General features: G+C 31.2%; 1 long non-coding RNA gene across 1 annotated transcript in view; it reads right to left on the bottom strand.

Moving 5' to 3' along the window:
- LOC125610533 overlaps positions 1-13,588 on the bottom strand; it is a 103,757-nt gene extending 90,169 nt beyond the window's left edge. Inside the window, exon 1 of the long non-coding RNA XR_007340518.1 lies at positions 13,409-13,588. This is a non-coding gene — a long non-coding RNA (uncharacterized LOC125610533). The remainder of the gene's footprint in view (positions 1-13,408) is intronic.
- Between the last annotated feature and the right edge of the window lie 436 nt (positions 13,589-14,024).

Here is a 14,024-nt window from a genome sequence, read left to right as displayed (position 1 = left end):
TATATATATATATATATAAAGTAAAATCTCAGAAAAGTATATACCTGCAATTCTTTAATTATTGTAGTCTTTAGTTTCATTATTTAAAATAATTTCACTTGAAATTCGTGCTAAATGAAATGTAGCATGTAAAACAATCAATATAGAACCTGCCCTTTTTGAAAGCCCACTAAATGACTACCATTATCTTTATCCTTTTAGTTTGAATTGTCATTACAAACACTCTTTTGAAAGATTTTACCTTAGTTCAGGCTTTAATTAGACATACCCTCCTCTACCCAAAATGTGGTTATTCTCGGATACCAAGAGTCATCAATATATTTTTTTGTACTCTTGAAATACATTCAAGAATACATGAATACATTTTATACTCTTGATTTGTTACTAGATACCACATATTTTGTCCTCATTGCATTTTATCTATCCTGATTTACAAAGAAGTAAGCTGTGGATATTACTGATTCTTGAAGCTTCTACTTTTTCTTTTATAGAAGCAATGCTCTGGATAGAGACCTTTATTTACATAATGGATTTGACTCTACTTACTTTGAAAAAATTTGAATAGTTACAGTTTTATGAAGCCTCCCTCCTAGCTTTGGTAATCAGATAATATTTAATTAATTGCATGATTGAATGAGCTTGGGAATGTTTCTACAGTAATAAAAAAGGACATATCAAATTTTATAGTGAGAATGAAGAAAGTAAATACAAAACAAACAATAATAAATTTCTCCTAATGAATTGCTTCAATTAGGTTTGTAAACACCATGCTGTAGAAAGAATATTTACTATTGACAGTGATGGAAAGTCCAAGGCTTTTCTTTATTCTTGTTTGTCATTGTTTTATTATTTTAAAAATGGTTAATTAATTAATTTGATTTATTCATTTTCTGGTACTACCTAGAGAACTAGTGGTTATCCTGTAGCTTAACAACCGATCCGCAGCTCCCTTTTATTTTTTTTTTTAATTTTTTAAAAATTTTTTAAAATTTTGAGACAGGGTCTTGCTTGCTAAGTTCTTAGGGCCTCACTAAATTGCTGAGGCTGGCTTTGAACTTGCAATCCTCTTACCTCAGCTTCCCTGGAATTACAGGCATGTGCCACTACACCCAGCTAAAATCTTAAAATATTTGGTTTCCAAGTGTATTCTTCTGAGTTTTCTTGAGATGTTGTATAGTTAATTATGCTAGACCAGTCTAGGTATTATGGTTTATATATGAAGTGTCCTGCAAAAGCCCATGTGTGAGACAGTGAAAGAAAGTGCAGAGAGATATAATTGGGTTATGACAGCCTTAACCCAATCAGAGCATTAAATAGGGATTAACTGGGTGGTAGCCTTAACTGTAGTCAAGTAGGGTGTGTCTGGAGGAGGTGGGTCATTGGAGGTGTGCCTTTGGGGGTATATATTTTGTCCTTGAAAGTAGAGCACTCTCTCTGCTTTTTGGAGTCATGTCCCCAGCTGCCTTCCTCCACCACACACTGCACTAATGTTCTGCCTTACCTCATGCTCTGAGGAATGGAGTCAGTCATCTAGGGACTGAGACTTCTGAAACTCTGAGCCCTCAAAATAAAACTATTCTCCTCTAAAATTGTTCTAGTCAGGTCTTTTGGTCATAGCAGTGAAAAAGCTGACTAAAACACTGTGCTTACCTGATGCCTTAATTAAAATCAAGAATAATCAAGATAAATGGCAGTTTTTACTAGTTCAATCTACCTCTGGTTAAATGTTATATGAACAACATAAAAAGAAGATGACTAGCAGGGCATGGTGGTGCATTCCTATAATCCTACTGACTTGCGACTGGGGATGTATTCAGTGGTAAAGTTCCCCTATGTTCCACACCAGTAACAAAAAATAAATAAATTCAAATAAAAATAAAAATGGGCTGGGAATATAACTCAGGGGCAGGGCACCCCTGTGTTCAATTTCCAGTATCATGCAAAAAAAAAAAAGAATAAAGGAATATGGCCAGATGGCATGGCAGTACGAAAAACAATGACTTCAGTTTGTGCCTCCCGAAAGTATAGGGGTTCAGGGGCAACCATGATTAAGTATATAATAAAGTTGACATGAAGTTTAGCTTAATTTAACTTTTTTCAGAAACCGAACATAACAGAACATGATATCTACATAAGATAGCTCAGGGGATTTAACACTTTGATTTCATAAATGAAACCATGAGATCAAGAGTAAAGAAGAGAACCAAAGGAAAAGGGAGACCAAGGGGAAAAAAAATCACAAAGTAGTATCAGATTAATAGAAAAAAAAGGAATATAAGATATATGAAAATAAAAGTGAAATTGTGATTTGGGCATGTATTTTAATATAATTATCAGTCATTACTTTAAAATTCCAAGGCTTTTTCTTTGAAAGCATTAAAATAAATGCCCTCTAGTCTTTCAAAAGCAGGTAAATCTTAAAACCAAAAGGGATGGATTCCTGAGCAAAATATCTTCCTAGAACTGAAAGAATCTATATCATTCAAGTATTTACATATTCTTCATAATCATTCTTCTTTAATATTACGAAAAAAAGAGATAAAATTCATGAAAGATGTAACCTACATTCTATAATCTTCAACAGTGTATAAACTTCTTGAGGACAGGGACTTTATCATTTTATTCAAGGATTATATCCAGGATTTAGATGAGTTTTAGAAATTTAGTAGAACATAGGGAAGCAGTGAATGATCAATATGTTCTGACTTATATTGATTTTCTTAAACTATTTATAACCACTCATCCAACGTTTACGCATATGGTTTAGATTACTGCAAGGCAAAGAGTGGGACCAAGGAAAATTTCAAAATTTCAAGTTCACTTAAACTCAAATATCTTTGTCCACTAAAGTCTAATCATCTTATATTTAATTTTTTAAACACACCGTAGTATGTTTAAAATCTTTCTCAGATTTCCTTCAATGCTTTTGCCTAGTTTTTCACAGTTCTGCTCTGCTCACAGCCCTCTAAACCCCCTCCCTTCCTCATTTTACCAGAGAATTTTATTATAAAATATATTTCCTTGACATGACCTCAAATTTTCTCTACATCTTTATTCATTACCAATTCTGTTTTTTTTCTTAGTTCTTAAGGAGACCCAGCTAAGTATCTATCTTCACATTTCATAAATGCCTGCTGTATCTTCTTGCCTTCTAATTTATTCATGTTCTTTCTGGTGTCTTCCATGTCCACTAGTTACTTATCTACTTTCCATCTTTGAATCTAAGCCTTCATTTCTTAAGGAATAAGTTATCTCTTTTTTGTGTGTGTATGTGTGTGTGTGTATGGGAGTGTGTGTGTGTAATCATGGGGTACAGAAAGATGATAAATATATGCAATGTGCAATGGTTAAATGAAACTAGCATATCTATTATCTCAAATACTTGTCAATACCTGCATTTTTATTTATTTATTTTGGTAATCATTTTGAACCCAGGGGTGCTAAACAACTCAGCCACATCCCCAGCCCTTTTTTTTTTCTTTTTTTGAGATAGGGTCTTACACTAAATTGGTTAGGGCCTTGCTAAATTGCTGAGGTTGGCTTTGATCTTGCATTCTTCCCTCCTCAGCCTCCTGAGCCATTGGCATTACAGAGGAGTGCCACCATGCCCAGCTCATCTTTTTTGATAAGAACATCTGAAACTTATTCTCTTAGCAATTTAGAAGTATACAAGCATATTATTGTTAACTACAGTCACCATGCTGTGAAGATCTCAAAAAACTTTGAAGATATCACCCCTTTTTATCTACTTTTCCTTTCTTTTCTCACTCAATATTTATGGTGAAATTAAAGAGCACAAAATACTTAATATTTTGACACTGTATCTCCCCTAACCTCCATCTAATCTCAATAAGGTTACATTGACCTAACTAACTCATTTCTCCCAGTCTACAATAGATTGCCAGAGGCATATATATTTGCTATGAGTGAAGGATTGGTACTACAAAACAATTTTGACAAAATTCAATGTTTTCTTTGGTATTTTCAGTAGATGGTAGGGGGCAGTCCAGCAACTCAGTGTGTTTCACTAGGTGGCAACATATTATACCAGACACAGCTAAATTCATTTTCTTTATCCACGATTATTCTAATCTTTAACCAAGGTGCCATGCCTACAATAGTTCAGGAAGACAGTAATGAACACAAATCTAACCATTAGAGGAAATCTTTAAGATTATTCAATAGGCATACCAAGGTAAAATATGTACTATACCCTCATCCATCTGGTGCCATGTCAGCACAGATAGTGTTGATGAGTCTGGCAAAAGAAGGAAAAAAAAAAAAAAAAACTAAAAGTTTATTTTTTTAAGGATACTTAGGAATAAGCCAGGTGAAATGTTAAAGGAAAAAGATGAGAGACTATTGCTTCTCTAGTATTACTGTGATCATTTCCACAGTCTCTGTTTATCACTTTTTTATAAGTGATGCTGGGATTTGAATCTAGGGTCTTGTGCATGCAAGACAAGCACTCTACCAACTAAGCTATATCCTCAGCCTATTCACCACTCTTTATAATCTCCCTATATTGCTTCTAAGCAAATTACAAGTTACCAAAATTAGCATTGAAGATCACCCATGATGTAATTTCAATCTGCCCAACATTCTAATATTCCCTACAAAATTAATTGCTCACCATTTTCTAAACCACAGTGCACTTTCCCATTATTCTGATTTTGCTCTTTAGTCTTAGTAACCATGTAAAATATACTGTCAAATATTTACACATCCCAAATTCATAGTTCCCAATTATTACTATGTCTTTAATACTCCTTATGAAAGGAAGACTTTACTCATTGCTCCTATAGTACTGCTGTTTTCCTTTAAAATTAAGGGCATGTTATATATTGCCTAATGTTTTGAACATCTTCCCATGAATTTTCTACCTGTTGTCTTATGAACACCTCATGGTGAGGAACTCTATCTAAGCTCCTGTGTCCCTTACAACCTAAAGAAATATTTTAAATAGTTTCCTTTTCAATAAATTTTGGATAAATACATAGTTTGTTCTGTAAAATTTCCTAAGAAATAAAGTTCAAGTATTTTTATTTTAATTAAGAAAGTAATTCAAAATGTTAGCCATTAAGACTTCCATGAGTTTTATAAAATTCTTAGTTAACTCATTTGGGGTCTAACACACAGCATTATCTGAAAATAGATTCACTATAAAAATCATTACCTTCTGTAATTTTTGCAACACAATTTAAAATGTCCCAAGGTTGAAAGCATTGAGCTATCACTCTAGAAAGACAAAGTCACATATTGTTCAAGATAAAAACTACCTTCTCTTGAAGGAACTCTGAGCATTTGAAGCAAAAACAAAAGACAATGTTAATCTAATCTGTGTTCCACCAGGTACATTGAGGAATAGATCCTTACAGCCATAATTGAGTATTGGGGTTGGCTGGGGGTGGGGATAACATAGAAGATATTTAATCTATAAAATGTAAAGAAAACTGGACTTAGACTCAGTTTAGTTGTTGGCCTTTTATAAACTCCATTCATGACATCTAAGAATTACCAATAATATCTATGGGCTTATATACTTATAGTTAGGTTTTTATAGTAGCATCAAAATACCTTTAATTAATTTTTTTTCCTAAATGTTGATTCTACATTTAGGTGCCCACCATAGACTAGGTGGTGGGTCTCTCTCAAAATGTTACATTTCCAAAAGACAATAAGGGAGTGAATAAAATCTTCAATTTTGAAGTGTCACAATAGGCATGTATTTCCATTCATAAAGTATGTCTTGAACACACACAAACTATCTTTTGTCATCTGTCTCTGCCCCATTTTGAATTTATTCTCTGCTGTTAATTAGAAGTGACTACAATTTGATTAATCTCAAATATGTGTCACATATAAACAATGCACAGTACTGCTTTCAATTATTTTCCACTTGAGTATATATGCTGTTCATAGAAAGAGACCAAATATATTTATAAAACAACCTGAAGCCTCATCTTATCACACTAACTGAGGATATAGTTGATATAACACATTCCAGTTCAGTTGTTGTGTTAAATTCAAAGAAGAACCTAATTACATACAGTTTCTGAGACTGAAAGTTTAAAAACTGAGAGTCTCTCTCTGGTTCTTTCACTTCTCAGACTCTCATTTCTGGAATCTATTCACCTGGTCCGGGTGCCAGCTTTGTTTTTTGATTTAACTCTTTCATGGTGAAGCTTCCTGGTACTTGCAAACTCTAGAAGACACAGGTCCATACCAACTTAGCTCAGAGAAAGGAAAGTTTCAATTAACAAGGGGAAAATGTCTCTTTTGCTTAATTCAGTTATCATTATCATTATAGGATATTTACTAAAGCACTAATTTCTCAAAGTGCTAATTAAATTTCCACAAATGCACTAAGCCTTTAACCACATTATGAAAGTAAAATTACATGATAAAGTAGTTGTGATTTAAGAAACAATGATTCCATTTAGGTATTTTTGTTCAACTTTCTAACAAAAAGTGTTTTTTCTTTCTTATTATACAGCCTGCAGTAATAAGTGAAATATAATCCTAATTAATTTTTCCTACAGCTGTATATAAATCAATAGCTGCAACATCCCAAAGGAAACACACACTGCATGGTCCTCCGGGTTCCTAATGAATGCAAATAGAATGACCTTTTTCTGACAACTATGAATATTGTTTCACAATTTTACCATTAAAATCGCTGCAATCAGCAATTCATACAGCAAACATGAAGACTACAATGATTGTAAATAACTATTTATTATGGTAAGAAGGAATGAAAAAAAACTAAGCTGAAGTTATACAACTTTCAAGCTCTGAGCCTGATTTTGTTGTTTCATTTTAATGTGGAAATTTTGTCTTAAATATAACTAATCTCCATTCTGATTTTTTGTTTTCTATTCTCTAAGAAAATGGATTAAAATAACTCAATGCTTAGGCTATTTAATTAAGGAGTCTGATTTAGAATTTTTTTTAAACAAAGTAAAATAAATCAATATTTTTTTGAAGATTTAACTACCACATTAAAATTATTAGGAGAGGGCTGGGTCTGCAGCTCAGTAGTAGAGCGCCTGCCTTGTTTGCATGTAGGAGGCACTGGGTTCGATCCCCAGCACCACATAAAAATAAATAAATAAAGACATTGTGTCCATCTGCAACTAGAAAAAAAATATTTAAAAAGCAAATTACTAGGAGACTATGGTAACATTCCATCAGAAATTACTGGCATAAAAATGTGTATGGAAAATCCTATTGTCAAGACATAATATTATTCATGTAATCGGCATTTGGATGAATTTAGAGGACACAAAAACAGATAATGATGTAAGGATGACACCTATGGGAACCTGAGAAAAAGTTAGGCAGTAATTAAATCACATTATTGTCCATTTTGAGTGATGAATTTGTTTGTTCCACAATACAATACAAATACTTTTACTTATGCTAAATAATTTATTTCTCTACAAAACTTCGTTACAGCTATGAAGATTTCTCATGAAGTAGAAAAAGTTAAACTCAAATTTTCTAAGAAAGGACATTTGAAATGTAAAACCTAATTGTGATGGTCACAGACCTATATACCGAAAATTCCCATTGGACTTCACTAAAGCCCAAAATAAAAGTAATCCAATAGAATTCAATCACTCTCATTGAAAATAGGATTCTTCAAATCCCACAAAGTTTCAAATGGGAGTCACAGCAAGAGTGTTTCATTTAGGGCTGGAGTTGTAGCTCAGTGATAGAGTGCTTTCCCAGCATGTGTGAGGCACTGGGTTCGAACCTCAGCACCACATGAAAAGAAATAGATAATGTGTACATATAAAACTAAAATAAAATACAATAAAATAAAAAAGAGTGTTCCATTTCCATAGAGTTTCCCTGAGTATTTTTTTCCATCCCTTGTTCTGCAATTAATTTTTTACCTTTGCACAGGACTAAAAACTATCATCACATAATTATATGATATGTTTAATATATATTAATGATATGAATTTATGTAGAATGTTTATAGAAAGATATCAACTTACTTTGAAAAATGCTTACACTACTATTTTAGTGCAAAGTCAACATTCTACACTTTCAATGCTAGAGCTGGTTTAAGCACATTCAAACAATATCTTGAAACAATTAAGAAAGCACTTCTATGACGTGTTGATGATATTATGCATGGATGTCCATTTTTAACCGCATTAAACATCTTCACTTCACGACACCTCTTAAAGATGTCTATACTCTCACACCTGTAATGCCTTCATGTTCAAAATGAATCCCTGCTACATCTCACTCAATATTGATCTGTAAGGCATTTCTCCCAATCCTTTTCCCAGTGTGGTCACTGAACAGTATCAGAGTTCAATAGGAAGATCAGCTGCTCATCCACTTTGTACTAAAGCAATTTGTATTATAGATTTATTTTAGCAGTCTACAGTGGCAGTTGCTGTTTTTACTATTTAAATGCTTTGATTATCTGACCTTGCTTACTTTATCTTTCTAAGTGCTATGCATGGACTTTAAAATTGATCAATAAGTGGGGATTCCTCTACAGGATTACGTTGAAATCAATCTCAATTCAGAGTTTTTGTATTTTATGTTTATTCCTTGATCTGTCTTAATTGTGCTCCTTATTTTGATAAGTTTAAAACTTGATTATGCAGGTAAGAGTCTTTCATTTAAAAAGCTACAAAGCTATAAAAATAATCTTTATTTTTTATAAATTATTATATTCATTATTTTAATATGAAGTAGAGAATTCATTCTTAGATGTTTAAAAATATTTATTTCATTAGTGTAGAAAACATACTTATATATAAGCAAGTAACTAAAAAATCTTGAAAAATATTAAGATGCTGTATTAATAGTGATCATTGTGGAATTTCAACAAACAAGTCTTTACGTACAGATTGCACAGAGAAATACTCATTCACTTTTATGGACTAAATGAATGCTTCATGGAAGAAAAAAAAACCAAAGCAATTCTCAATAGTGATATTTTTGTAAATCCATAGAAAACAAACAATAAACTTGTTGAGTATCATGAAAAACTAATATTCAATGAAATGAGAAAATGTTTCACCCATTTAATAATAAGATTGGATGTATTACCCAATTTTTTTCATTTTGAATTAAACAAGAAGTAAATCATAAGCTTAAAATGCTTTGTATACTTTCTAAATCAAATCTATCAATTTTTAGAACCACATTCTCTGTTATCAATCATCTGGAATAAAAACAAATTCCTAAAGTGAACTAGAGTAAGCATAAACTTCATGAAATATGAATTATCTTATTTAACTGTCAAAACTGGTCGATTAATTTTTGGTTGATTTAATTGTATTCCATGTCTCCTGATTTGTGCCATGACATAAAGCTCCTGAAATTTATGTTAGGAACAATTTATTCTCACATTGGATCCTTAAAAGTCAGAAACACAAGAAATGTAAAGATAGGAGTTAAAAAAAGAAATAGCAATTAAAAAAATTAAATCCAATCTAATGTTTAAATATGTATCACTACTTCTTACATAAAATTACAGTAAAATATTTTCCACATATGTAGAATACAAAATCTGTAGTTTGTTCTAGGAATAAAAAATTCAAAAGTAATGAGGAACTTGAATTAAATAAACATCCAATTTTGCACAAAATATCTGCAATATGTTCATCTATGTGAATGTAACAGTTTTGCTTAAATATATATAAAAAATCTTTCACAGGACTATATATATAGTAAATGTATCCAAAAGGAATATATTCACATTTCCCTATTTTGAAATATTAGCCCAAATGATTTAGTATTTAATATCTTTCATTTAAGACAAAATCATAAACTATTATTACAATATATTTTCTTCTGCTGATTACATTTAGTAAGATTTAAAGCATAAATGAATAAAAACAAAACTATCACAAGAATTCATTTTGATAGTCACATGCATGAATTTAATGTAGGAACATTAAAATTCCTAAACATGAAAAGAATGAGAAAAATATGAAGAAGTTTAATTACCAAATAGATGCCATAATGATATTTCCAAAAACTGCTATAAGCAGATAGTTTCTTTCTACTGTTTGTGGTAGAATAGTACTTGAGAAAAATCATATTCCAGAAAGTTATGCATCTCTGCAGAACACAACCCTGGCAAGTCATGTCCATACTTTTTTCCTCAAGTGGGTTAATGTTAAGGGAGAAGAATCCAAGTTTCATGATGCAGCAACACAAAGCTGGGAAGTGAAAATTATGTTGCAGCAGAGTCTTGAAAATATGACTGTAAAAGTTAATCAATAAAATGTCTATTCCTGTCTATTCACCGGAGGCCCCAGCTGCATAGCTTCACTCAATCGATACTACAAATTATTACGATTTCCAGGTTCCCACTGGACATTCAGAACAAATCTTTCAAGTGTAACAGGCTTATACTGAGTGGATGGTATGTGTTCTCTTACATTTACTTCAAAAAGAGGAGGGCAGATATAAAGGCTAAATCCTATGTATTCCTCAAAAATTCTACTTTATAGAAACAAAATGCTAAGTTTCACAATTTAATATTTTAAAAAGTTTTCTTTAAGTTACCCAAACTTTGCATGCTTCTTTTTCAATTATTTTATATTTACTTATGAAACAACATAACCTGTTAAAACGTTTTAGTGGTGGAGGACCTAGGTAATTCTGGAAAACTATTCCAAAGTCAGTGAATGAACAGAGTCATTTTGAGAGTATTATTTGCCAAAAAACTCTCAGATGCATTATCACCATTAAAAGATAAATATCAGATCCTGACATTTATTTCAAATTGCAGCAGATGCCTGAAAAATACAAATTCTAGTTTTGTTTATAACTACATCCAACATATTTTAGAACAATCATGGTTCAGGTTTTTTATTCTTTCTTTTTTTAATAAAATAACTTAAAAATAATTTCAAGAAAGGGTTTCTCTTATTTAAAATAAAAGGTCCCAGAATGCTGTTTTCTAGTGAAATCCTCTGATCTCTGCAGCAAAATTCTGTTGTGATTGCCAAACCTCAGAAACTACTCAAGTCTTTAACCACAACTTCAGGCTCCATACATTTCACCTTGCACCACTTAAAGTCCAGACTTTTCCAAATAAGGGATTACTGGTTCTGTGAACTAACTATAATGCTGGAATTCCCTATGACACCTGACTTACGTTTCTACTAACTGGTGGTGCTACAGTATCTGGTTCTGTCCAAAACTGAATTAATTGGCTAATTTAATCAATTCCTGCCACCTGTTGATTGAGTTAGGAAAAAATAAACATTTTGTTGTTGTTATTTATTAGGCCCAAAGGGCTGGGATTTTATCTTATTTTTAAATAATAGGGTTTTTTTTCAGGTTTACCCACTTTAATCTAGCCTGTCAGCATATCCACAGACAATGCAATGTTAAACTATTTTTGAAAGGAAAGGTGAACTTGTTTTTCTTAGGAAACCATCATTATTGAGAATGATAATTTTTTCAGTCTCTTTAAAATTTAAGAACATCTTATCTTAACATGGCATAATAATATTTATAATTTATAACTTTTAAGATACTTAATTGTTAAGCTGACACAAATAGTTAGATTTTAAAAATACTTTTGCAATTCTAACTCTTCTTAAACCTTAGCTGATATTTGTGTACCTCTCCAGAGCTTTTATATTAAGAAGGGATATTCTACTTTATTTTACAATCTATCTATTTTGGCATATAAAATAGATAAGCACAGATCAAGTTTACAGAATATAAGTCTGACCTTTAATTATATTTTAACTAGATGAATCACTGGTAATTTATTTACATATAAAATCCACAATTAGAAACAGATTATTATGCAGGTTTTCAGATAAAAATAAGATATTTTGTGAGTGTGCTAAAAATGTGCCTTAAAAGTTTTATCTACCTATAAGGGAAAAAAGAAGTATTTTAGTAATTTTAAGTTTATATCAAATATATCATTAGCTTTGTAATAATATTCACAACCATTATGTATTTCTAAGTATATTTTGAGCACATAAATTCTGTAATGATTTGGCTTAATTTGGCTTGATTTAAAGGATCATAATATTTATAACAATAGTATACTACTTTAACCTTTCTCAAGGAAACTTAGCCTAATATACTTTTAGTCCTTAGTGCTAATTTCTACCTTTTGATATTTGCTAGATGTGTTTCTTTTTCTTGTCTAAATTCAGGAATCTGGTACATTAATGGCAAGCAGAGTTTATCAGGCTATATAATTTTATTTAGAAACATGTAAAATGTCAATCTTGATATTTAGAATAATTTTAGAATATTCTAATATGAAACCTGTAGATTGAAAAAGAGAAATACATTTCTCCTGAACCAACCTAAAAATTTTAATTTTAATTTTATTAGTAAGATTTATAAATTATTATATTAAATAGTCATATCAAGATTTTCAATAAGTTATGCGAGTTTAGAATCTGACTTCTAAAGATCAGTTAATATCAAATACACATTTTAGTTTTGGCCTCAGGACTATGTTCAAAGGTATGAGTGACAGGAGGGGAAAAAAATTTATATGTGTGTTTTTTGTTTTGTTTTTTTTTTCTAACTGTGGTTATTTAATTCAATCAAGGTTCAATGAACAAAGTGTGAATTTTTTTAATAAAAAAAACAGAGGAGAGAAGGTATTGATGTTAGCTATGATATTTTCACCATTATTTTTTTAATATCCAACTAATAAAATCAAAGAAGGGCAGAAAGGACAGAAAAGTATAGGAACACAAAAATTCTTTAACATTCATTTGAAAAACAAATGATAAAATCTGAAAACATTATATTATATATGTATAGTCATTACATTAATATTTGAGAGATCAAAATAGAAATTAATACCTAAAGATGTTTCACTAAGAATCATTTTTTCATGAAGTTTTGAAAACTAGGCATAGATGTTTATTGCTATTCTTCATAGTCCTTCACATGCCTCGATGGTCTGACCAAAATGTCTACTCTAAATGTCTCTCAATTTAATAGTGTCTTGCTTAGAGCAGCTACTTTAACAAAAAGAAGGAAGGCAACAAGAGCCATATGTAACCTTTGGACTCCAAAAGGAGAAAGATGAGAAGGCCATTGGCAGATAGGTGCTACAGAAGCACAGTGTATTCTTTCTCTTGCATCTACCTTGAACATTTTTTGGTAGTTAATAAGAAAGTTGACTGCCACATCATTACCCAGAATCTGGAATAGGAATGTTATAATTTTCAACATGTTCTACTTCAGTTAATAAACGTTGCAAATTTAAAGTAGTTTAAAGTTTTTCTATTTTGGAATAAACAATGTATTGTATAAACTAACACATATAACCTTTGGCAAGACAGAGTTAAATATTTAACAACAAAAGTCAAAAGTATTGACTTGATTTCAGTATGTAAAGTAAAACTTTTTGAAATACTAAAAAACAACTCACTTGTAATCATTTTTTTTCTTCTTCAGAAGCAATAATCCCTTCTGTCACTGTCTTCAGCTCTGCCTGGGGTTTTCTACTGTTCTGTTCTTGGCGAACTGTTTCTGCTATTTGCTCAGTTAGCTGCTCTTGAGTAGCTTTCAAGCTGGATTCCATTAGAAGAAGTTTTTCATCTTGACTGGCAAGTTCTTGGGCTGAAAGATAAAACAAGAACATTGCTTTTTAAAACACCAAACTAATGTGTTTTGTTTTCCTTTTTTTTTTTTAGTTTAAATGTAATGCAATGCAACTTTGAGGAAGATTTAAACAGATCCTTGTTGTCAAAATACAAGCTCATGCAGTCATTTCTCCGATTCCTTTACTTAAAGCACAAGTAAACAAAGGTATGTATGAGGGAAAACAAGATGCATGTCAGAATCTCAAGTTTATAAAATTTGAATTATAAAATTATATGTCTTAATCAGACAACAATTTACTGAGTTTATTTGTGAGGCTTCTATTGCTACATAAGTGTATTATAAAAATAATGTTGATATGTGTGATTCTTGTGTTTTTATTTAGCATAGCTTTCAGTCATAGATACATTCATATAGACAGAGACTGACATAATTACAAATTA

This window comes from Marmota marmota, unplaced genomic scaffold (assembly GCF_001458135.2).
Source record: "Marmota marmota marmota unplaced genomic scaffold, marMar, whole genome shotgun sequence".
NCBI classification, from domain to species: Eukaryota; Metazoa; Chordata; class Mammalia; order Rodentia; family Sciuridae; genus Marmota; species Marmota marmota.
This window is presented reverse-complemented; position numbering and strand designations above follow the sequence as displayed.